We start from the raw sequence: 25599 nt of genomic DNA, 5'->3' as shown, positions 1-25599 counted from the left end.
AAAAATTTCAATAACTACTTAAGGTTAATTAAAAAAAAAATTCAATGACTCTTTAAGGAAATTTTAATTATGTTGGTCAGCATTATTATCATCGCAATGTATTTTAGACTATGAGATTTTATTTCACCTTTTATGACAAAATTTCCATCAATATATTTATTCTTAACAAGTTTCCCTAAGTCTCATTCCCTTTTGGGAGTGTTTTACCTGACCCAGACATAACTGAACACCGCAAATGAGCAGATACCAACACTAATGATTTTCAAATGCCCTCTATTTGGAGGTTGGCTGAATTTTGCCTCCTGTCTTCTTATAAATGCCTCTCATTCCACCTTTCCTCAACCAGCAACATTCCAATTGGATCCTTTATTGGATCTGCTTGTTGCTAACTCTCTTGCCTGAAAGTTCAAGTATAGCTGAAAGCTGCCTGCCGAATTGTTTTCTTTAGCCACTTCTTTCTGGTTTGTGGATTGACTTTCCTGTCCTACTGTAGAGTTCTCACTCTAGTCTCAGAAGCTTTCCCCTGCTTAGTTGCTTAAAGAAACTCAATTCCATGAGTGGTATTCATCTAACACTTACTGGTCTTTTTAGACAGTTATTGATGTTAGTTATAGAGATAAACAAAATAAATAGTATTTGCCTGGACCTAATTGTTTATGAGCTGTATAAATTCTATGCACATAAATACATATGTAATTGAAATTTTAATGTGATTAAAAGAAACATTCAGGACTTGGTGTTAGAGACTACCAGGATCTAATTAAATTGGACAGTCCCTGATATTTAGCAAGTTAACTTAAGTGTTAGCTGTACTTATATTATTGCTATTATTATAATAATTACTAGTATAATAACAAAGGACATTTTCTTGAGATAAAACTCTAAGAATTGATCTTTATTAAGTGCTTGAAATATATTATATACTATTGAAAGTGCTTTGTATATATTCAATTATTTATTCCTTAAGACATATTTTTGAGGTAGGTGATATTATTTTTTTTAAAGATTTTATTTATTTATTTGACAGAGACAGAGATATCACAAATAGGCAGAGAGAGGGGGGAAGCAGGCTCCCCGCTGAGCAGAGAGCCCGATGTGGGGCTCAATCCCAGGACCCTGAGATCATGACCTGAGCCGAAGGTAGAGGCTTAACCTGCTAAGTCACCCAGTGCCCAAGGTAGGTGATATTATTTATCCCACTTCATAGGTGAAGAAAATGGAATATAGCAATAAAGTAAACTCCCCAAGGTCATGCTGATGATGAAAGGTTGAGTTTGGTATTATTACTTTTATTTTATTTAAGATTTTATATATCTATATATCTATATATATTAAGATTTTACATATCTATATATCTATATCTATATCTATAAATATGTATACATATATAAAATATATATATTAATATATATTTATTTAAGAAAATAATATATTATTTAAATATAAGATATTTATAATATATAATATGTAAGAAAATAATACATTTAAGATTATGTATATAATCTTAAATATATTATTAAACAAATATATATATATGCTTAAACAAATATATTATTTTCTTATATATATTATATATATGTATATTTAAGAGAGAGAGCATGAGTGAGAGGGGCAGAAGGAGAAGGAGAGAGACTCTCAAGCAGACTCCATCCTGAACACAGAGCTGGATATGGGACTCAATCTCAAGCAAATTCCACCCTGAGGTCATGACCTGAGCCAAAACCAGAGCTGGACCTTTAACTGACTGCACTACTCAGTTGCTCCAGGTATTATTATTTTTATTATTTGGACCACTAAAGGTTGTCCAGCTCAAGGGCCCATACTATAATCACAATGTTACAGTCAATGTTATAATCACCTGTTAAAGTGTTGAAACCTGAAATCTCATTAAGTTGAAAAGTGAAAAAAATAGTAAATCAGGCCAGTTTACTACAATAGAGGGAAACACACATGCAATGTCTCATCTAGAGCACAACTAGAGTGTGGTAACTACAGGTGTGGGCAGAGTAGCCCAAGATGAAGGTTGAGAGAAGTTCAGGGATAGATAAATGTAGGGCTCTTAACCTGATCTAATTCATACCTTTCCTGTTTGTTTTGCTTTGCTTTGTTTTGTTTAATCATGCTGAATATTATGCAGAAAATGAGTTAGAATGTAGCAGCAAGAAAGGAAGCAAGGATACCAATTTAGGGAACGTTTTTGTAGTTCAGGAGGGAGATGGCAATGAACTGCACTAGGACTTTAGCAACAGAAACACAGAAAGTTAGAGAAGAGATACATTTTAAAGGGACAATATATATGTGGGATAGGTTGGAAACTAAGGAATGAAGGGTAATGCCAAATTTTCTGGCATGCTAAAAGTCTTATTCTAATAGCAGGAGAAATAGTGAAATTGAATTGAAATCATTTAAGAACATTAAATATTCTGAATTGTAAGCAAATAGGCTAATACTTTGCTAACTAGGTAAATGTAATGGCCGGTTAATGCAATCTTTAATATATGAAATTTCTGAACCTTTTTCTGAAAAAAATGAAGAATCAATAAAAGGATGGAAAAGTAAGGAATTATAAATAGAAAGATTAAGGAAAACAATACTATAAAATAATTTTTTATAAATTTTTTCTCTTATTAGTAAGATATGCTTATATTAAAATGAATGTTTTAAATATTAAAGTAATAAAGATATAACTAATAGCATGAGGTTTATAATCAATTATTCCAGATTTAAATGATGGATGTAAATACAATCACAAAATTAGTAGAGGAAAGAAGTGGAGCAACTATCACATATTGGACTTTGGGAAAGTACCTTATACTGTCTTTAAGACTTTTTATTGTATAATTAATTTTTTAAAAAGTGATAAAAATGTGTTCTGAGTAACTGTAGATAAAGATAAATAGCCAAGCATCTATCTGAGAAATGTTATTTTTGGTAGTCTAAGATCTGATATTATTTGACATCTAAATTAACCTAATGGTTAAAAAAAAAAAGGAATAAACCAACCCAAGTTGGAATATTATATTCTAGGCACTGGATATGAAGATTCAAAGTGTGCAAGTCCCAATGTATTTAACGGGTTAAATATTACACTTACAAGTGGGATTGGTCTCTCACCGAAGATGAAGATTGAAATTTAAGAAAATTACTTTTCCAAAAACAACAATAAACACTTGCAACAGAGATATTAATGAGTAACACAACCCCACTGAGTATGAAAATGGATTGAAATATTTCAAACAGCTAAAAAAAAAATGAGAAGCAGTCAGATTGCTGTGAACAATATACATACACATGTCTGGTTACCATGGTATTAGACTGATATTAGCAAAGAGTGCATTCTAAAGAAAAACAGTTCACTCCTTTGAAATAAGCTATTTTGAAGAATCTCACAACCATATGCTCAAGATAGCCCCGCTTTTTAAAAACCAATGCTTGACATTCTCAAGGAAAATTTATGTTACCTTTAGCGTTGGAAGTTAAAGGTAGATCTATGTGCATTGGTAATCAATCTAGGAGAAGGCAGGGCTGAGAGTTTTTAATGAAATCTAAAATCTCTAACCAGGATGGAGCTAAATATAATGCAAATAAAATGCCACAACACAGACATGGGTCTAAATAAGAGTTCCAGCTTGGGTCAAAATTTTTCTCACAGAACATTGCTCCAACACAGAGAAATAAGGTAGGAAATTCCAAAATATTATTTTCTTTAGATCATAACTTCACATATATTAGCAAAACTGGAATTAAGGCAGATGTAATCACAAGCCACAGTGATTTTCTTTGGAGGCCTTTCCCATCTTGTTAAGGGCAAAACTCTGTTACACAAATAGTGATGTATAATAATAAATACTTGTAAATACTAAGTAAATACTTGTGTTTACTTTCCCTATGAGGAGCTGGGGCAAGGTGTAGTGAATCTCACTTCTCTAGAAACAGAATTTAAGTATCTATATCTATATATCCAATTTAAGATTCTTATAGAATTTGTCAACCTGTTGCTCATTCCTTCCTTATTTCTTATTTTTTAAGTCAAATATAATAGGAACATAGGTAATGTATATTTAAGATGTACAACCTATTGATTCCACACATATTTGCAATATGATCAGTTTCACATAGTCATTAATTTTTTATTCAAAAAACAAAGACTTTAAGTAAACTCTTAACTTTTGCCTTAGGATAGATGCTATCTACTCCACCTCCCCAAATCTTACGTTTCCAGAGTCTTATATTATTTATAACTCTTCAACCACTATTGTGATTTTTTTATGTGATATTTTAAATAATATTTAAAATGAAAGTTAATTTTTTAGGCAATCATTCTTAAGCTAGGTTGAAAATTATTTTATGTACTTCATGTAAGTGGCACCGAAAGATCAATTTCCTGAAAGGAAGGAGATAAAGAACTTCAGTAGAACTGAAGTTGAGCGACACTCAACATTCTGAGTTTGTCACTCAATCACAAATGGGCAAACCATCTTCTTGGCTGGATTGTGACAGACTCAGATTTTTAGAATGTGAAAGTTACAGTACTTGTTTCTTCTAAAGTAGACAAACATATATATTTAAGGATTTGTCTTGTTTGTTTTAGACATTAAGTTTAAAGATAGCTATGATCACTATAAGTGTGTAATTTCTGTAACTTTCAGTACTGAAACTTGCTCACTCTACCACTTCCCTTATGTATACAACACATCAAAATATGGTTTAAAATGTCATTGTAGATTCTAGGTATAAAACTATGCACATAATTGAATAACTTTATAAACTCAGTGGGTACTTTTCCAGCTGGAAGAGACACCGTGAAATAAACTTTGCTTTACTAAAAAAGTATAGTAAAATTACCATCTACTGATACTAATTACTGATAATATTTAGTTTGCTGAAGTATGCAAGTGCATTAAATACAATGTCAGTATATTTAGCCTTAGGTAATAGTGGTAGGTTCAAAATCTCTGAGAACAATTCTTCCTCCAGATGTGCTATTGGTCATGATGCTACCACTAGTATGGTTCAGCCATATATTTGAGAAATATTAAAGGTTGGCAGAGTGGCCAGGGAACAGACTTACAGTGAATAAAGAGCTGGAGAAAGTTAACTAAAAATATGCTAACAGAATGACCATAAATTAGTGAGGGGAGGAAAACCTTGGGGGTGACTAACTATATTACATGACCACTGACAACAGATCCTGAGTAAATAAGTTTAGATTTCATTGGGGAAGGTTATTATAAATAAAAAAGACTAATCAGAAATGTGGTTATATAAGAAGTAGGAGGAAAATAATTTAATCTGATGGGTGACTTCATAATGAGAATTTCTGACTCATAAAATAATCACCTGGTGTAAGTGGTGAAATATGGTAAGAGATATTTGAATTAAAATCAGAGAATAAGTAGCAAGCATACGAGAATAAAATTGAACATTGTGTTATGTGTCTTTTTTTCATTAACATTTCAGTAGTAATTGGTTCAGTTTAGCTTTTTAGCGCATTTGGAAAAAATTGTTCCCTAAGGTTTACCAACATGTACATAAAGTCCTTCTGTTCATTAATATAAACAAATATATATGCATAATTTGACAAATTAAATTTTATTCCTGCTTTTTGGTGAGCATTACAAAATGAGGAGTTGCTGCTAATTGATGAGCGATTTCCTTTCTTATAAGGCCGTCAGCAACCATAAGCCTGATATTGCAATTGACAGTCTCACCAAATCCCATATTTCCTCTGCCCTTAGAAGAACAATTCCAGAGCAGGTGCTACATTATGATCGTCAGAAAGCCATTTTGTTTAACATGAATAATGTCATTCAGAGGGTTAGCCATCTGTTTGCTGAGTGTTTGTCAGACCTACACCCACAGCAGCAAAAAAGCGATGCATGTGGGTGCCATAATCATGGATCTTCCAAAAAGCTTTTGTCTCATGTAAAAATGGAATGAAATTATTTTAAGAACTGGTTATATTAGAAATACAGACACAGAAATATTATGTTTTTTTTTTTGTTGCTTTATGGAGCCCAGATATGTAAATCAAATATTGAGTTTGGGTTTCTGCATGTAATTTATGAGCTTAAAAGGGAGATACTGAGTAAATTATAGTTCAGATTATAATTCAAATTATAGTTCACTGAAATAGTTTGCTGTGTGTGTATTGGATAGGATTATGATCTTATCTTAATTTTTTCAGAACATTTATATTGATTTTATTTTGTAGTGTTTATCAGGAAATAGTTAAGAATTTCCTTTCCAAAAATTGTAAGCAGAAATTAATCATTCAGTAGTTTTCAAAAAATAATCTGTAAGGGAATTTTAACAAAGAGCTGAATAAAATGAACATTTCTTTGATGTTTCTTACCATATGATTATAACCATAGAATTATCTCCAGTTATAGTAAGATTCCACAATTTTATCAATAGAACATTGTGATGATCCATCCAGGATTAATATTGTTAACTTCTGAGAAATAATAAACACAAAATAATATTTGGGAAAAGAAATATTTGTGAAATTTAGCAAACATATCATAAAAGTTTTAAATATATATTAAAAAACAGAACATAACTTTTTAGATTATTTACTTTAGCCCCAACCATTATAAAGTTTTGAAAACAATGTGCTTCTTCCTAGCATAAGATTGACATCGTATTTAGGAAATGAATGGTAACAATGCTCAATCTATTTCGTAGGAATTCAAACTCACCAAGTAAAATTGTTTGGTAATGTAGTTTTGAATATTTTTGAAAATATAGAGAATGTCTTGAACAATTTGATTCCATGAGATGAATGGATTTTTTTTTAAAGTATGTGAAAATACATGAGTTTCAAAGAAATTTACTTGTTTTTATTAATTGTCAATATTTATTGATATAAAGCATCTGTTCAAATTAAGTAACTGTTAGATTGGTAAGACTAAAAGTACACAGATTTCATGACACTAAGATCTACTGGACCATAATTTCAATATATAAAACCAAAAAATATTTAAAATCAGTTTATATTTATGGATTTGGATTTAGTGAGAGAATAACTTCAGGATATTCATTAATATTGCCAGGCTTTTGGAATGCCAAAGCATCTTTTGGAATGCTGTTATGATGGTCAGTATGGAACATGAGCTAGTGTTTATAGGCATTAATTCTACCCTAGGAACAAGGAATATAGAAATGCATCAAGGAAAATGAACTTAGGAAAGAACAAAGTCTTGCTTTTGAGGCTTTTAAACAACTGCAGGCATGGGAAAGAAATTCATTTCATAGACACTTCAAAATATGCTTATGTGTAGTGTGACTGCATTTGCACGTAAGTAAATCCACTCTCTCTTGTCTGGGGACTCTAATTCCATTTTGGCTGGTAGAAATGAAGGCTTAAAGATAAAGTAGAAAGTTATGCCTCCTACATGATGATGTGCACATAGGGTCTAAGCCCTTTTGATGGTTTTCATTGTACACCAAGCACTGAATGAGAAGATAGAATCACAAAGAAGAACAAAAGTAGGTGTGTACTAGAATTCGAAGGCCAGAGGTAACTGAGGACTTGTATATATTTACTGTCATGGAAGAAAAAAAAAGGAACAAAATTTGTTTTGATTTTTTTTGGGAAAGTGATTAATTGAGATGGTGAGAGCTCAGGAGTTTATGAGAGTCTGAGATGAAGATCTTGCCAAATACAGTGACTATGTCATTTAGGAATATAATGCTGATGAAAAGAATCATTGACTTTACTTTCTTTAAATTAACTATTTTTTAGAGTGGTTTGCCACTGATTTTTACTTATTTTATTTTTTAGAAGTTTTTATTTATTTATTTGAGAGAGAGAGAGAGAAAGAGCCGCATGAGCTGGAGGAAGAGCAAAAAGAGGGAGAAGCAGACTCCCCAGGATCGAGAAGCCTGACATGGGGCTTGATCCAGGACTCTGAGATCATGACCTGAGCTGAAGGCAAAGGCTTAACTGACTGAGACATCCAAGTGTCCCACCACTGATTTCTAAAATTATGGTATATATGAAAAAAAAAATCATTGATTGGGGAATGAAAGTTAGACAAATCTCAGTTCAAGTGCCAATATTTTGAGTAGTGGTTTCCTTGGTTTCCCTACATAAAGTCATTCCTTCAATGTGCTTGTACAGATCCTTATTGCAGTCTTAGCCACACTGATTCCCATTCATTTAGTTTTTTAAGATTTGACTTCTTGGGACACCTGGGTGGCTCAGTCAGTTAGGTATCCAACTCTTGGTTTTGGCTCAGGTCGTGATCTCAAGGTACTGGGATGGAGACCCACGTTGGGCTCCATGCTAAATGGGGAGTCTGCTTATCTCTCTTCCTCTGCTTCTCCCTCTGCTTGTGCTCTTTCTCTCTCTCTCAAATAAATAAATAAAAATCTAAAAAAAAAAGATAATTGTTTGACTTCTCTTGCTTAATAGGTCATCCTCTCTCTGAAGTCAGAGACACATTTAGTTCTGCATATTTCCAGTACCTAAGCATAAAATTTGGTGCATAATATTCGCAATAATATTTTTGAATGGATGGGTAATAAATAAGGCTATTCTAAAATATATGTATTGATATTATGAATTATAAAAGGGAGGTTAGCCACAAAGTATTATAAGTTTGTTTTTAACTGTAAGAGTCTAAGGTTTTTGGCAATGCGAAGAAAGAAATTCTGTAGCTATACAAGGCTGAACATGCCATAGTTCAGTCAATTTTTAGGAAACAACTTTTCTTTGAAGGTAAAAGCAGCTTGAAGCATGATCTGGAAGTTTCATGCAAATAGAATAATTAACTGGTAATAATAACTAACAATGTGAGACAATTTATATACAAAGAGCAAGCAAATTTTATTTTTATTATCAAGCTCATAATTAAAAGTTGACAAAACAGTATTCCGTTTTAGAAAATCATATATTGGGGCTCCTGGGTGGCTCAGTGAGTTAAGCCTCTGCTTCCGGCTCAGGTCATGATCTCAGGGTCCTGGGATGGAGCCCCACATTGGACTCTCTGCTCAGCAGGGAGCCTGCTTCCGCTCCACCCACCGCCTGCCTCTCTGCCTACTTGTGATCTCTCTCTCTCTGTCAAATAAATAAATAAATAAATAAATAAAATCTTAAAAAAAAATCATATATTTAGATGTATGTCATAAAATATCTTTATATGAATTTCAACTTTAATATTTAAATATGTCATTATTTTGCCCTTTTTATGTACATATAATACTTATTTGTATATGTAATAAAATACTTATTTGTATATATACTTTAAATATATATAAATATAATAATAACTAGTCCATATCTCTCTACTTTGATTGGATGAAAATGACTAGTACTTATTTCTCCACTCAAAAAGAATCCAGCCTAAGAGGCAAATCAATTTTACTGCATAAAATATATAGATTATTACAATTTAGTTGTTTATGAAATGAATACAATTCTTCATAGTAAAATATATATGCATATATATGTGTGTATATACATAAAAATATAAATATATTTGATAATATAAAAATAATTTATTATAAAACTCTTATTTTAACATTTATCGGTGTCATGACAACCTCACTCTAGTGTGAGGAACTCCTCTCCCAGTCAGGTTAAGATGTTAAAACTCATGACTATAGTTCAGACATCTTTTGGTATAATCAAGTGATTTTCTGCACAAATAGGAAAGTCATGAAGCAAAGGCTACTAGAGGGCTCTTCTGGAAGAGATGGAGAACTGAGATATTTGATGTAAAGTGTACAGGTGTTTTATAAAAGGCAAAGCTCCCAGGCTCAATATTTGAAAAGACAGCCAGAGTACAAGATTTAGAAAAGGAGTAAGAAGGCACACATGTTAGTGGTGTGGATGGGGGTAAGATTTGTCATGACAGAAAGGAAATGAGGCTTAAAGGCTACTGGCACTAAATCAAAGGACTACTAAAGCCCAAGTGTCTCCCTTATGGTCTCACATTCAGTACTAACAAGTTTTGGTTAGTTCTGTTTTCATTTCATAATTGCATTTATATTTAGGAGTGACTGGACTATTTGAAGTCATTCCTTTAATTGCAACATTCAGTACAGGGTTTAAATTTATTATTAAAAATAAATTGTAAAATGACAACTAAGTTTTTAATGAATGAAATGGGCAGAGCTAATTGAAAGTGGAATAATGTGATTCCCAAGTTGAAAATATATCATTTCAAGTATCCAAGAGAGTTTGGTATTGTATCATGCAAATACCAGTGTTACTTGCCATTAAGAGTTATTTGGTATCATTTCATAAAAGCTGAGAGATATCTCTAATTAGTGCCTAATCTCAAATTTCTGTTGGAAAATTATTTTAGAATATAAGGCTTTGTATACATCAGACATTCTCCTTTCATAGTGATAGCCAAAGCAAGAATCCACATCAGAATATTTTTGTAATGGGAAGAGAAGAGAGAATTTTTTTTTTTTTTTAAGATTTTATTTATTCATTTGACAGAGAGAGATCACAAGTAGGCAGAGAGTCAGGCAGAGAGAGAGAGAGAGAGGGAAGCAGGCTCCCTGCTGAGCAGAGAGCCAGATGCAGGACTTGATCCCAGGACCCTGAGATCATGACCTGAGCTGAAGGCAGAGGCTTTAACCCACTGAGCCACCCAGGTGCCTGAGAAGAGAGAAGTTTTAATTGGATTATAGAATCAAAACAAAAGTTTGTAAAATTATGTAGTGTTCATCATCTTCTTTTACTTAAATCTTACTACAAGAACATATAAAATGGGGTATATGCACAGTTGTGAGCTCCTCACTCCCTGAGAGCTCTTCCCTAACGGGGTTGAGACTGAAGGGCACTGAGATTAAGGTCTAGTGAGAATGGTAGGCCAGTACCAGGTTTCTATGGGACTAGAGAAACTCCAAGGATCTAGGAAGTTTATTGCCTTCAACAAGCTAGTTATATACTGTTTCTACAAGTAGGTGTCAGAGTTCACCAATCCCTATGTTAGTATACCTTCATCATACCTCCCTAGACGGCCCCTGTTGTCATGACAGCTGTTTTTCTAGCTCCCTGTAGCTGCGATAGTCCAATCACATCTTATTCAAGTTTCAGCAAAGCACAGCAATAAGCAAGTTACAAGTTCAGAGGGAAGGTCTGGGTCTTCAAGAGGGTCTACAACCAATCCACACAATAATAAAGAGAATGAGATAATATAAATTTTAAGACTTTTTGGAAGCTACAAAATGAATGGATAAGTCTGAACTCAGTGGATCAGGAAACAGGTAGTACTGGAGATGGATCTTTCTTTCTTCCATCTTTCCTTTTTTGGGGGAGAGGTATTTATTTACCTATTTGAGAGAGGGTGGGAGGGGCAGAGGGAGAGGGAGATAAAGAATCTGAAGCAGACTCCACAAAGAGTGCATGGAATACTTTTGACAAAAAGTGTTGACTGTAGAAGACTCTATTATTGTTTGCAAATACCTGCTCCCTTATCCTGGAGGAGGATTAACTTCTTTGGCCCCACTGACATCAGACTTCACCTGGTGATTTACACTGAGTAATGGACGGTGAACAGGAGCAACACATGTCACCTCTGTACAAAAGCTTGAGTTGCTCTAGTCCCATAGAAACCTGGTATTGGCCCACCATTCTCACTAGACCTCAATCTCAGTGCCCTTCAGTCTCAACCCCATTAGGGAAGAGCTCTCAGGGAGTGAGGAGCTCACAATGAGCAAATGCATTGTTTGACATTACTTCTTTTCTTCTTTCATGGGGAGAGAGAGTTCCAAGTAGAGGTTGCTCTATCAGACTGGGTCCAGGAGGAAACAGGATGGGAGACAGAGCTACTTTGGAGTCATTATGTACATATATCTTTCACAAGGAAGAAATTTTGTTGATTAAAGTCTGAGATTTGGGAGAGATTACAAGAGTGTAACATAACAGAATAATTCATCCTATTGTAGTAGCTTTGTGTTGTGTCAATTTAGCCATGTTAGGACTATATTAGTGCATTCCTCTCTGCATGCTTCTGGATTAGAACCTGCCACAAGAGAAATATACATGAGATTCAGAAGAGAGAAATAAAGCAGCAGCCTGCATGTACTGATAGTCAGACTAGGGTGCGGAGCACACCTTGCTGCCAATCTGCTGGTTCACCTTGTTGGCGTCTCTTAGCAGCTGGGCTGGAAGTTTCTCTAGCTCCCACCATATTTTTTTGTCCTCTCAAAGTCCTCTCACCAGTCTTTTGTCTTCCATGTGTGTGCAGCTTCATGGCAAAGTGTATCACCTTCTGCAAGTTCCCTACATCAAGAGCTCTCAAGTGGTGATAGATGAGTTAAAAATCAACTTTGTCCTTGTGAATTTCAATTTGAGCTCATGGGTTCCAGTTTTCCTTAACTTTCCCCTACTGTATAGCTAGTGTTCTGTTCTCAGCCTTAGGTTCATCACTAGAATTTCATAGACTTCTTCAGTTCCTGCAGTTGTTAAATTCCAATCCCTGCAGTATATCCATTATTCTTTATCACTCATAGTGGATCTGTTTTGGATTGGACCCTAGCAGGTAAACTTAACCCTCTCCAGTCATAACTACTATATGGTTTTGTAAAAGGCTTTACATTTATTACTTCTAGTCTTTTTAATAATACTTCTTCAGAGGAAGCACTATTATTTGTAATTCAGAAAGGAAAATAAACTTACTGAACCATAGGACTTGCATTTGAACCCATGTCTTTGGCCATGTTCTTTAAACTGGACTAGGCTTTCTCACTGCAAAAAACTTTAGTCATTAATATTGGAGGTACTTTGCTGATCTACAGCATTTTCCTCTAGAAGTCATTTTGCACACTTGACTGCCAATTCACAATCTTTTTTTTTTTTTTTGAAGTATGGAACACAGAAGTGAACTTGTATAGCAAAACTGTGCACCCATTTTAGAGGCCAAATAATGACAGAGGAAGATACGACCTACAGAATATTACTTCGCATGCTGCAGTGCATTTACACACAGTAATGAAGGCTCTAATATTAGCAGGAGAGAGGAAAGTGACAACAGACATTAATGCTGAACTCCTGCATTCTCTCTCAATGGAGCATGAAATAAGGCATGTCATCATGTCACCATACGCTGGGAAGGATTTGCTTAGGCTCTCACCCTTTCCATATGGTGAATTTGCTTCACAGTGAGTCAGAATCTTCCACATTATGACTTACAACTCCTCTTTTCTTCCCTTATTCAATCCCCTGCCTTTGCAGATCTAGTATGATATTAAAATTCTACCTTGTCAGGAATACGTACAAACCTTTTAAGTTTCTCATTGTGACCGTAAGTTTTGTGAAAGGCAGATTATTATAGTGTCACAAAAATATTTTGTAAGAGGGGAAAGACATTAAGCCCTGGTAAAAATGCATCTTCATCAGCACTGCCCTTCTTGTCTACCTATACCACATAAATAATGGTATTATTATGTTAATATATATCCTAAATTTAACCTCAGAGTACAGCAACACTAGTAACTGCTAATAATGACAATTTCAAAAATACCTAGGTTCAGAAACTTAACCTTTCGAAGCCTACTTATACAACTCGTTTTTAAAATAAGGGAATGAGTTTGGATAATCTCAGAGCTACATTCCAGGACTACATTTTATGACAATTTATTTTTTAGACTTTGTCTCATTCCTTCCATAATTATTTAGCCCCTAAAACTCCAGTTCTATATTTAATAACAGAGAACTATCATTATGTTTTGGTTGTGTTTTAAGATATTACAAATACTATCCTAAATGAGTTAGCCTAAATTCTAAGAAAACTCACTGTGGAAAACAAGTTTTATTAAAAAATCAACTACTGGGGCACCTGGGTGGCTCTGTGGGTTAAAGCCTCTGCCTTTGGCTCAGGTCATGGTCTCAGGGTCCTGGGATCGAGCCCCACATCCGGCTCTCTGCTCGGCAAGGAGCCTGCTTCCCTTCCTCTCTCTCTCTGCCTGCCTCTCTGCCTACTTGGGATCTCTGTCTGTCAAATAAATAAATAAAATCTTTAAAAAAAATAAATATTTCTTTGTTGGGATTATATTGATATTAACCTCAAACCTTCTGAAAGAGAGCTATTTATACAATTATGAATCCATGATTAGTTGGTCCAAAAATCATTGAAGCATGATATATATTTCTTGGAGGAAATATGACCTTTTATAATACTTTTTCCACAGTTGAGTATCCAATGCTTAGGAAATAGATATTTCTAGAAAATTATCTAAATGTGTGTATATTCTTGATCAATCTTCTGCCTGGTTGCTTGGGGTTCAAAATGCACTATTCTAGATTTGTTTTAGGTTTATCATTCTTTGTGACTAAAATAGAAGATAATTTCCATTCATGTTATGTTTGGTGTTCAGAGCTGGTCAAAATCTTTGACACATTTTAAAAAGTTTGACAAATTGAGTAAAAAAGAGGGAGACTGGGGCACCTGGGTGGCTCAGTGGGTTAAAGCCTCTGCCTCGGCTCAGCACGATCCCAGAGTCCTGGGATCGAGCCCCGCATTGGGCTCTCTGCCCAGCAGGGAGCCTGCTTCCCTTCCTCTCTCTGCCTGCCTTTCTGCCTACTTGTGGTCTCTGTCTGCCAAATAAATAAGTAAAATGTTTAGGATAAAAAAAATAAAGAGGGAGACTGTAACTTGTATATCTCAAAGTATCCAAATCTCAGATATTTCCTTATTAAATTTTTGTTTTCACCATAAGAATTATCATTCAATAGGTATTGTGAATTTCCTAACCAGATTGTGGCTATACAGTATGAAATGATAAGGGCCAGATGCTGTGTCAACAGCAGGTCTTGAATGAGAAAAATCAGCTCGACTTCTGCAGTCAGTTTTTCAATCATGGCATATTCACATCACAGCTGGGAATCAAAGGCAGCTACTCATTTCAGGTAGCCCTCTTGCCCTTTATGCTTTCAAGAGAAAAACATATTGACCAGAAACCAAAGTGCTCACAAGCATTTGACCTTTAAAAGAGAATGAATCTTGTAAGAACCAGATAAAAAGAGTCATATGATCTATTTTCTTTCTTTCAAGTAAGAAGCTGGGTTCAGAGAAATGCATTTTATATGTCAAGCAGTATTTGGGACCGATTTGGATTTCAGAAGTAGATTATAATATTTTGATATATTGAAGGATTTTGGACAATTAAATAAAACGTTAATGTAAAATAAAGCCTTTTTTTTTTTTTAAAGAAAAAAAGCTTACAAGAGTTGGGTTAGCTGTAGATCTTTTTCTGTTATCATCAACTTAAGGATTAGAAGACATGATTTCAGTTACACATGATACCTCCAAACACCTGAAAACTCAATGAGTGACCGTAGCTTGGTCCATAGTTCTATTTTTTCCCTGATTTTTAAAATTCGATAAAACATTATTTAAAGATTTTAAATATATTTTTCAAGAGTCCAAGAAATATTCTTGATATTTTCTTTAATTGAAAAATTGTTCACTTTTTATAAAAATATAATTACCTACATATCACTGAATATGGCATATAAAATGTACTTCTTAGCTAGATGTTAATGTCTGTTGTTACGGTGCAATCTGTGTAGCATATAACCATGTCTATCTACTGTTATGTATATGGAAACACAATGTTTTGGATTATCAATTAAAGAGTGGCTGAATAAATTGGAGTGGTGCAAGTCAAACTACATACACCTATATGTGTTTAAGTATGTGTGTGTATGTGCAGAAAAAAAAATACCTGTGATATATTAAAGAATTAAATTTGTAGTCCCTGAGTGGCTCAGTCCATTAAACAATGGACTTTTGATTTAGACTCAGGTCAATGACCTCAGGGTCCTGGGATCAAGCTCTGCATCAGGCTCCTTGCTCAGCAGGGGGTCTGAAGATTCTCTCTCCCTTTCTCTCTGCTCCTTCCCCTTCTCTCTCTCAAATAAATAAATAAATCTTAAAAAAAAAAAAAAGAATTAAATTTAGGTGCTCGGAGTGGCTCAGTCAGTTAAACATCTGCCTTTAGCCAGGGCTCTGATCTCAGGGTCCTGGGATCAAGCCCCATGTTTGTCTCTCTGCTCATAGGGCAGTCTGCTTCTCCTGCTCCCTCTGTGATCTCTCTTACTTTCACTCCCTCTCAGATAAATAAGTAAAAATCTTAAAAAAGAAATTTAATTACTAAAAGTTGCAATTATTTATATACATAAAATTTGGCAGAGTTTATCAGATAAGAGGATTTTGTTTTGACTTTTTATTACAGAAAAATGAGTTCAAAATACTGCTCAATATTCTAACTCATTGAAGAAATTTTTTTGAAATGAATTTTAAAGATTCTGTAGTATTAAAATAGATATTTAAAAAAAATGAAAATCACAAGTATAATCAGTGAGGCCGCTGTATATGATTAGGTATATTTGTTTTATAGACTCAAATTTATTCTGAAATATTTAAATATATTCTTTCCATAGCAGTACATGAAGCTGTTTCATACTTTCTAATAGCTACATATTTTATGCAAAAAGATTATTGTAAATCTTCCATTCACTTGTAGTGAATGTGTAGATATTTCTAGCCCCTTTCTTTTTCAGCGGTTATTACGATCTCCAATAGCAGTAAATTTCACTGAACTAACAGTTTTCCCTTAACCACTTTCGGCTATTTCCAAAAATGTTTTCTTGAAGAGAACAGTATCACCACAATGGGACAGTATTCCCCCCCCCACCCCTGCCAATTTGTACAAAATTGACTAAAAAGCTATGGGAGTGAGAAAAATATGACTATGTAACAACAGGCTTTACCACATTTTTTTTTCAGTTTTTCCCAAATAAACATAATGCCATTCCTTCATGATAGTCATGACATTCCACAACTCAGTCTTTCTCCTGCAGTGTTTTGCATTTTGTTTTGAGAATTTATGTGTCCACTCAAATAATTATGGAAAGAATTTGGGAGACATTCTTAAATCTACATTTCTTTCACAAACCGTATTCAATAAATGATGGAGTCTGTATGTTCTTACTCTAGCACAAGATAGATTTTGTTTTCTTTCTTTTTATTGCTCCCACCCTAGCATACATCATGTCTTACTTAAAATACAATTATAATTTGTTTTCCTTCTTGCAAGCTAGTTTCTACATCTGCATTGGGTTCAGCTTTCCAAAGAGGGAACTTGGATATTTTTTTATCTGTCTTCTCCATCGTAGTAAACAACAGCAACTTCATTAATTGTGGAAATGTAAAATTATACCTTGAATCTTAACTATCATTCACAACCAGATATAATCCATCTAAAAATTCCTGTGATTTTACTACAAAACTTTATTTTAATCCTATACCAAATATTTAGCAATTATTTTATTAGAGGCCTCTCTTCCCTCTGTTCTTCTTTGCTTTAAATGGCCTGTTATGCTCCACCTAAATCTTTCCTCCACAAAAGCTAGCACAATATATTTAAAATGTGATCTTAATCCTGTCACAATTTTTCTAATACTTTTTGATATTTTTCCATTGAGTTTTGAATACATCCAAATCCCTAAGTGGATCTACCACATTCTGAATGACTGGATCCTGCGTATCATTCCTATTTACTCACAGGACCACAGCCATTTCAGACTGTCTTGTTTTTATCCCCTACCATTTACCTCTTGGCTTTTGAACATTATATATTAAAATTAATTAATTAATTAATTAATTAATTTTGCCTGAACTTCTCTTAAAACATTTTATTTGACCAAAGTATTTGGTCTTCTGTACAATGATTCCTACTTTTTGGTTACTACCTCTAATATTTGTGGAATGTTGATGTTCCAGTGTCATGATCTTCAGTTTCAGTAGAGGTCAGCAAAACATGATAAATTGAGGATGAGAGGAAACAAAATTCTTTTTTTTAATCCATTTTATTTTTATTTATTTTTATTATGTTCAGTTAGACACTGTGTATTACATCATTAGTTATTGATATAGTATTTAATGATTCATTAGTTGCATATAACATCCAGTCCTTATCACAACACATGCCATCCTTAATGGGTATTAAAGAGGAAACAAAAATCTACAGATACTTAGAGTTGAGTTTCATTTCTCTGATGAAACTATGGAGTCACCAATAGAAAGACTGTAGCTTCCCAGTGTACCAGCTTCTCTAACAACATTCATTCAAAAGCACGGAGATTTTTAGAAGCTTACTTTTGAAAAGCATTAGGAAGCCAATAATTATTAAAAATTACCTTCTAAAAGCATCTCTGACAAAAGAATAATCAATTGAGAGAACAGGAGAAAATTAAGCAAAGAAAACCCCAAAACTAAAAAAAACTGTACACTTATCGAGATTATCAAATATTGAAATTTGATATGATCCACTTCTTTCCTAACCACTGGGACTTGGAGACCACCCTGAGAAGGCTGGTGACCCATTCCAGTCTCTGTGCAGTATTTTATTTGAGAGGCAAACCTAGGAAACAGTCCCAGAGAGAGGCAACTAAGAAGAGGAAAGAAAGGCTGACAATATACAGTGGATTATCAAGCAAGTTAACACTGTGGGCAACTGGAGATTAATTCTACCTGGAAAAATTGGGGTGTTATATACAATATTTGTTTTCTCATCTAAAAGACAAATATGCTTGATATTTTTTTCATTAACACCCACTGGTCTTGTCTGAGAGCTTCTCCAGGGAAGTGTTAATTGTCCAATACTGTCAGCTTTTCCTATACACAGATATAGATGGCAGGCTCTTTTGATCAGAGGAATACTTCATGTAAAGAGCTTATAGTGAGGCTGGGATGCTCTGAAATTTTCAGTGTGGAAGAGTATGGGTGTGGAACAGCAGCATCTTCTATAAAACCTCTTCTTAGGAATCCAGAATTTAAAGAAAGTATAATGATGTAGTGTGGGATTTGTAATGATATATGTTTGTTTTCTTTGACCAAACAAACACATGAGGGCAGAGAATGCATTTATATTTGAGTGAAAAGTAGACCACCCCCCCAAAAAAAAGAGGAATGTTACAGGCCAAAAACACAAAAACATTCTGTGTATAAGATAGTCTGGGTGCTAGCTAAGTTGATTTGTTGGTTGAAATTTTAAATCCCTTGATTATATTTAACTATATTACACTATGCTAGCTTAGGTCATCGTATTTCCACTTTCCTGAATTCATTTCATGTGCTATAAAAACTCCCTCAGTGGCCTTAAACAAGAGGAATTACTCAGACTGTAATCAGCCCTAATTTCCAAATATAATGCTTGGCTACTTGTTGGCCAAGAATTAATTTGTCCAAAATAAATATTGCTGTAAACATCATAAACCCAGTTTTTAGTAATATTGCCAAATGGTTTATAACTGTGGTGATACCAGTACATAGTATTCCCAACACTATATGCAAATTTCTAACTTTATTTCATCCTCAAAATATAGCATTTTAATTCTAGGGTTTTAGATATTCTGTAGACAAGTTATAGCAACTTACTTTGGATTTCATTACTATTTCTCTGGTTACTGAGCAATTTGAATATCCTTTTATATGTCTGGAGTGTTTATACTTACCTTTTTTATAAAGTGCCAATCTAAGTTGTTTGTACATTTTTTTTAAATTGAGTTGTCTGCCAAATTTCTTATTGCTTGACAATAATTTATATAGATCTGTTTCAATGTGTTGGAGAGGACCATTTCCATTGACTAGATTGCATTTTCAATCACTTCATTATATTGTTTTATGATTAGAAGTTCTTATTTCTTTAATAGGGTTTAGTTGGTTTTAGTATTTATTTTATGGCCAGCACATTAGTATCCTCTTTAATTAATCTTTCCCCGTGACATGGCATGAAGTTTTTGTCTTACAAGCCTGCCTAGAAACTTTGATGTTTTATCTGCATATGAGACCTATTACTTGTCTGGAGCTAACTTTTTAAATGGTGTAAGGTAAGGAGGAGTTTCCAGGGCTCTTTTTTCCCTAACTCTGCTATATCACATCATTTTATGGACCCTTGATGGCTTGTACCCATTTCTTTCACTAATCTCAGGTTCTCTTCTTTCTAGGTTTGAAATCTAGTAGATAATCTCAGACACCATCCCAAGAAATAATTCATGGGAAATAAATTGAATGAACTATGGCTTAGATGAAACATGTGGTTTTATAAAGTGCATACCTTTGTTATTCAAGATTAAATGACTTTTCCTCCCAAATATTAAAGATATTGTTTTATGGGTGCCTGTGTGGATCAGTTGGTTAAGCATCTGCCTTCAACTCTGGTCATGATCCCGGGGTCCTGGAACAAGTCCTGTGTCAGGCTCCCTGCTCTTTGGCACGCCTGCTTCTCTCTGTGCCTCTGCCTCTCTCTCACTCTCTCTCTGTGTCTCTCATGAATAAATAAATAAATAACCATAAAAAAAAGATATTGTTGTGTGTCTTCCAGAAACTGACCTAAATATTTGAAGGTACCATTATAAATTTTGTTCCTATCTGTTGGACAATTTTTGTTTCTCTTTCTGGAAGTATACAGATTTTTTTCATTACTAATACTCTGAAATTTTCCAATTATCAGCTTTTAGTTTTTTGGAATTTTATAACATTTATTATTAATGATCATCATGACCAATTTAATATAAGATTATTTAATATATAATCACATTGATAAAAATGAGATTGGCAAAAGTAGCAAGGGCATTAAAACTTGATAAATAAATAAAAGGAATATCAATACCTAATAATAATATTAGTGATCATTTTGAGAAATGGGTGGGAACTCATATTTGGTGAGGTTTTTTTTTTTTTTTTTAAGATTTTATTTATTTATTTCACAGAGAGAGATCACAAGTAGATGGAGAGGCAGGCAGAGAGAGAGAGAGAGAGAGAGAGAGGGAAGCAGGCTCCCTGCCAAGCAGAGAGCCCGATGCGGGATTTGATCCCAGGATCCTGAGACCATGACCTGAGCCGAAGGCAGCGGCTCAACCCACTGAGCCACCCAGGCGCCCCTATTTGGTGAGTTTTGATTAATATATGCCAATATATTTATAATATATAACAAATATAACACAATGTTTCATATAGACAATTTCTTTTACTCATCATTTTAGCAACACATTAATACAGGTAGATTTTTAGATTCAGGAGCAAATACTTTAGATTTCTCAATAACATTTTATTCCTAAACTGTTGTGAGATATGATATTCATTAATACACAAATCCAGAAATATTTGTGGAGGACCTGTTGTGGTAGGCACTGGATTAAATTAGAGAATCCACTCAAAGCTCTTATTAAAAAGCCTCAGATCTGGTGATATTTCAATATAAGATGCCCTCATCTCCTTTCTTTGAAGTATCTTGAAACAGGTCATCAACATTCTCATTCATGTCATCACTCTTTAAAATGAAGACAAATATTGCATCATCTCTACTCCTTTGTAACCCTAATTGATAAATTACATAATTTAAATGATCTATGTAACATCAGGTTATTAGAAAGGGTTCATATCACCAAACACTTAAACCTGTTCTTTTTCTTGCCAGAAGCATATAATTTATCACTGTCACTGTTGGATAACTTGAGAGACATTGAAATGTCTTCTCAACTGCAGATACCTTTTTTTAATAACCCACTTCACTGAGTTAAATGATTTATCAAATATTTTGTTCATTCAAGAATGTTTACTGACATTTACTATATACTAAGCACTGTGCCAGAAATTTTAAACATAAGTAGAGCAAAATAATCTCTGTTCTCATTCCCTCATGAAGCGTAGACTCAAATGAGATGACAAACATTAATCAAAAATTTTAACAGTGCATTGTACCAACATATAACAGGTGAGATTACACTAAGTGACATAAAGAGGAGTGCCATAAGATACAAAATAGATGGAGCTGATTATTGTACATGGGGTCTTGGATATACAACCCTGACACCAGAAGCTGCAGATGTAATCTGGGATATATTAGGGAAAATTTGTAAACAGAGAAGTAGTAGGGTGCATATTGTTCCCTGAACTCTCATTATTCTATTGCCTAGACCAAGCATAAATGCTCTGTGTGTTCTGGCTAAGACTTTAGTAGAGAGAAACCATACTGGGTGCATAGGTGAGATCATCTTCATCCCCACTACATTGTTACTTAGGAGAGCATAGGACACAAGACAGAGATCAAAAGATCCCTAAGCCAAGAAGTAGCATCCCAAGGCCCAGTATCTGCATCCCAACAACAGGTGCTTCATACCAGGACACATTCTTGATGTAAGGCCCATTGACATCAATCAATGGCATTATTTTCTCCTTATAGACTTAGGCCAACTGAGCCAGCTGCTGGCAAAGTTACCTTACTGATCTATTTAGGAAGTTCTCTTAGGAATTGAACTGAATTTGGGTAGAAAGAATTACGTAAGCCATAGGTTGGAGGTGATAAAGTAGGTGTTAGGAAAGTGAATGTTTAGGCAAAGAGAAATGCATATGCAAAGAGTAAGATGGAAGACAGTATGACACTCAAGGATCTTACTAAGGGTGGGTTGTTGGAGTAGACACAGATAAGAATAGTGAAATGCATTAAGTATAGTGTGGTACATGAAGCTAGAGAGTTGGTAAACATAAAATTATGCTGGATTTGGAAACTGTACTAATAATCAATTGGTCATTATGAACAGCAATGGCAGAGAGTATATTATATGAGTGGAATGCAGGGTTGCAGGAGTATAACATCATCAGATTTTGAAAAGAACAAGTTTGAGGGCACCCACAGTGGATATCTAGAGACTAGTAACATTTCCTGCAATCCAGAAGAAATTATGGTGGTTCAAACTGGTGACAGTAGTGCATGGATTTGATAAATATTTAGAAAGAACATTTTTGAAAATACAAGTTACCTATAATGTCACTTTCTTGTTCAAGTTATCAGTAGGCAATGGTTCTTCTTATAAAAATAATTAAAGGTTGCCTGGGTGGCTCAGTGGGTTAAAACCTCTGCCTTCTGCTGAGATCATGATCTCAGGGTCCTGGCATCGAGCCCCGCATTGGACTGTCTGCTCAACAGGGAGCTTGCTTCCCACCCACCCCCCTGGCCTGCCTCTCTGCCTACTTGTGATCTCTGTCAAATAAATAAATAAAATTTTTAATAAAAAAATAATTAAGAAGGTTACCTGGGTGGCTCAGTCAGTTAAATGTCTGCCTTCAGCTCAAGTCCTGATCCCAGGATCCTGGGATTGAATTCTACATCTGTCTCCTTGCTTAGTGGGGAGCCTGCTTCTTCCTCAGTCTGGTTCTCCCTCTGCCTGCCAGTCCCCTGGTTTGTTTGCACATGTGCCCTCTCTCTCTGACAAATAAATAAGATCCTTAAAAAAAATTAAAAAATAATAATTAAAAGAGTTAAACATGGCTACTGAATTAGATTCAAATCTTACTTAGAGAAAAGCATTGCTCTTCAGTTTTACTCATGTAACTCATTTGGAATCTGTGCATATACTTCTGAATAGAAATGAATGAATATGTAGCTTACCATGAACCAACAGTGGAGAGTTCTTGCTTGTAAATAGGATTCATAATGGGTTGTCTCTCCAGATGTGAAGAGTATATCCTTGGCACAAAATTGAGTCTTCATACTTATATAAGTAAAGACAAACCTATAGTATCAGTAGGTGGATATAATATTTATTCTGTCTAAATCAGTACGTTTTTGAGAATGAAGGTGAAAGCATGATTAATGATTACTTAAAAATATCAGTTATATATCAGCACTGACCCAAGCAAATAAGAACATATGGCCATCTTAAATAGCAAATGTTGCTATTATTCCTAATAGCTAAACAATTGTGCATGACAACTACTGAAATGTTATATTTATTTATTTATTTTTATTTTTTTAAAGATTTTATTTATTTATTTGACAGACAGAGATCACAAGTAGGCAGAGAGGAGGCAGAGATAGAGGGGGAAGCAGGCTCCCTGCTGAGGAGAGAGCCCGATGCGGGGCTCGATCCAAGGACCCCGGGATCACGACCTGAGCCTGCGGCAGAGGCTTTAACCCACTGAGCCGCCCAGGTGCCCCTGAAATGTTATATTTAAACATAAAAAAGGTATTTGTCCAGTTAATTAATGTTCCTCTATCTTAAATGCACTAGAAATGTTATTATAATAATTTCCTTTCTAATTCAGAATAGTAAATGAATAGGCTAATTTTCTACTCACATGGGTCTAGAATTTAAGCAATAATCAGCTCTGTGGAAATAATTAGAGTACTCTAAAATGACTTAAGAGCAGACTTTTCAGATTTATTGTATAAATAGCAATTTGAAAACAGAAATTATTAGAAATGATTAAAACTCCTAAAAGATTGTCTGATAATAAGAGATATTATATATAGATGAGGATAATGTGATAAAGTAGTTAAATTAAATTACTTTAGAAACTAGAAAAAAAGTGTGTTAATTTATCGCAATGCTTCAATAATTTGTGAGTGTCCTAAATCAATAGGAGATTAACCTAAAACAAAGCTAATTTCCTTAGCAGTCATTTTTATATTTACCTTGTTTCAGTAAGTTTTTTTTTAATGACATTACATTTCTCTATGAATGAGACTCTAAAAGAAATATAGGTTTAAAATGAGATAATACATAAGAATTAAAAAAAAATTAAAACTCTTCCTTAAAATTGGAACTGCAATCAAAGTCAATAAGTTTTTTGGAAAAAAATGAAAGAATCATATTTATCTACTCCTATATTATATAGTCTTATTAATTCTCAGCTTCACATCTATATTCCAAAAGAAAATAGAGTCGATGTTCACCACAAACCAAAAAATATATAGATCACATATTATCACGTGAGATGATAAACAAGTAGGCATATTCTAAATTGACTGGCAGACATATTGTATTTTGAGTAATTAAAAATTCCCAACAATAAACTGCACATAATTAGGCCTACTGAATGATTTTTATAAGATATGCAATAGACATTTTCTTAAGCTTATAAAATATCCCTCCATAGATTAAACAAAGGGACAGTGAAGAACAGTTTCACTTCTGTAATATCTTAGATATGCAATAGATGATGTAATATTTTTTCCAAATAGGAAAAACCACATTGTGCAGTTATTTGAATAGTGTACCCCAAAATTCATGTCTACCTGGAATCTCAGAATGTGACCCTTTTTGAAATACGATCTTTGCAGATGTAATTAGTTGAGTTCATACTGGATTATAATAGACCTTAAATCCAACAGTTGGTGCTTTTATAAGAAGACCATGTGAAGCCACACACATAGAGAATAACACAGGAAGATGGGGAAAAAAAGATTGGAATATGCATATATAAACCAAGTAATGCAAAAGATTGCCTACAACCGCCAAAAGCTGGGTGAGGGATGTTAAATTAATTAAACAAGGAGGCCATTAGAGGTAGCTCTTATGCTTTGTAGCCTAGATAAGTAAATCAAAACTGAAGCCTATAAATGCCTTCAGGTTAAAAATTCAAAACCTGGGGCACCTGGGTGGCTCAGTCATTAAGCCTGGGCCTCTGGCTCAGTGTCCTGGGATTGAGACCCATATTGGGCTCCCTGTTCTGCGGGAAGCCTGCTTCTTCCTCTCTCACTCTCCCTGCTTGTGTTCCCTCTCTCATTGTCTCTCTTTAATACACAAAAAAAAAAAAAAAAAAAAAAAATCAAAACCTAAGGGCAACC

The sequence above is a fragment of the Lontra canadensis genome, unplaced genomic scaffold, assembly GCF_010015895.1.
Source record: "Lontra canadensis isolate GAN:19392208 unplaced genomic scaffold, GSC_riverotter_1.0 scaffold62, whole genome shotgun sequence".
Taxonomy (NCBI): domain Eukaryota; kingdom Metazoa; phylum Chordata; class Mammalia; order Carnivora; family Mustelidae; genus Lontra; species Lontra canadensis.
The sequence above is the reverse complement of the archived record's forward strand: the minus strand, read 5'-3'. Positions refer to the sequence as shown.